The sequence below is a fragment of the Octodon degus genome, unplaced genomic scaffold (assembly GCF_000260255.1).
Source record: "Octodon degus isolate 3935 unplaced genomic scaffold, OctDeg1.0 scaffold00140, whole genome shotgun sequence".
NCBI lineage: Eukaryota > Metazoa > Chordata > Mammalia > Rodentia > Octodontidae > Octodon > Octodon degus.
This window is the reverse complement of record NW_004524716.1, coordinates 3,703,131-3,704,392: the sequence shown is the minus strand read 5'-3', so window position 1 is coordinate 3,704,392 and position 1,262 is coordinate 3,703,131. Positions and strand designations below refer to the sequence as shown.

General features: G+C 40.1%; 1 pseudogene across 1 annotated transcript in view; it reads left to right on the top strand.

The window, feature by feature from the left end:
* Window positions 1-598: 598 nt before the first annotated feature.
* Window positions 599-1,262, top strand: part of LOC101585521 — a 15,115-nt pseudogene continuing 14,451 nt past the window's right edge. Inside the window, exon 1 of the transcript XR_192765.1 lies at window positions 599-604. The product of XR_192765.1 is annotated as an adenine phosphoribosyltransferase pseudogene (transcript). The remainder of the gene's footprint in view (window positions 605-1,262) is intronic.

The following is a 1,262-nucleotide window of genomic DNA, read 5'->3' as shown; positions in this document are numbered from 1 at the left end:
ATTGCATATTGTTGTCTTAGTGGTTATTTATTGTGCAAGATGCAGACAAGATCTCCTGTCCACAAACACTATTAGAACGAATCTCTCTACTCAGTGAATTAAGAGAATGCAGCTGTATATCTATCATAACTATTTTAAATATACAGATACAAAATGGTCATTCTCAAATGAATCCTTTCTAATGTATATTTTCAATTTCTTTTTCTTTTTTTTTTTTTTCTTACTAGAGGATTTATTTAAGATGCATATTAAGTACTTCCTCCAAAGATGGTTTCATTAGTATTTTATATTAATTTAGGCAGATCTGGGGATTGAACTCAGGTTTGCCAGGGAAGTGCTTATTCTACTGAACCATCTTCCCAGCCCCTTAGCCCAGGTTTCGACTTTCCTATATGGTAGATGCCATGTTAGTATAATAAATGTTCATTATATTACCATGTGTATTTTGGATATACAGAGTTTTATGTATTATACTGGATTTTCTAACTACCCAGCACATTATTGGGTTATCGATATAGGGTATGAAACTCCCAACCTGCTAGATGTCGGAAGTGCTGCGTTTGCGTTCTCTAAAATCAAGGACTGAATTTTAGGAACAATGGCGGTTGAGACTAGGAAGGATTTATGGAGGGAAAGAAAGCTTCTGTCTAAGAGGAACAGAAGGGGGCCCAGAAGTGGGTTTCCCACCAAACCTGCTTCTCAAGAATGTTTATTGAGAAAGCCACGAGGGGAGGCAGGTTCCAGGTGGGACGGGACTATAGTCGGCTAATAAGATTATACATATAGTTGCTTAGGCAATATTGATCCAATGGAAAGATCACAGGATCAGTGTGAGGTGGGATGAAACGATGGTCAATCCATAAGATTAGAAGTACAGTCACTTAGATAATATTGACTAAACAGAGATCAAATGGGGAAACAAGTCATACTGTTGCAGGCAGCCGAGTTAGATGGAAATATTATAGGCAGTCAGACAGGGCCAGACCCTCAAGGAGACAAGATGGAAGACAAGGTGACTTTGCAACTTGGAAGAGACAGACACTCCCATATGGGTCACAGCTCAAGACCAAGACAAAAAGAGGAAGCACAGCTATGTACTTCCCTAGGGATGGGCATTAGGGATTGATTTCCTAAAAAGGTATCCATCACCTGGAAAGACCCAAGTTAGTCACTAGCCCAGCCCCCAACAGAAAGAGACCCTATCCCGCATTCCAACCCCCAACAGGAAAAGACCCTGTCCCATATGTAATCCCATTGGTTGA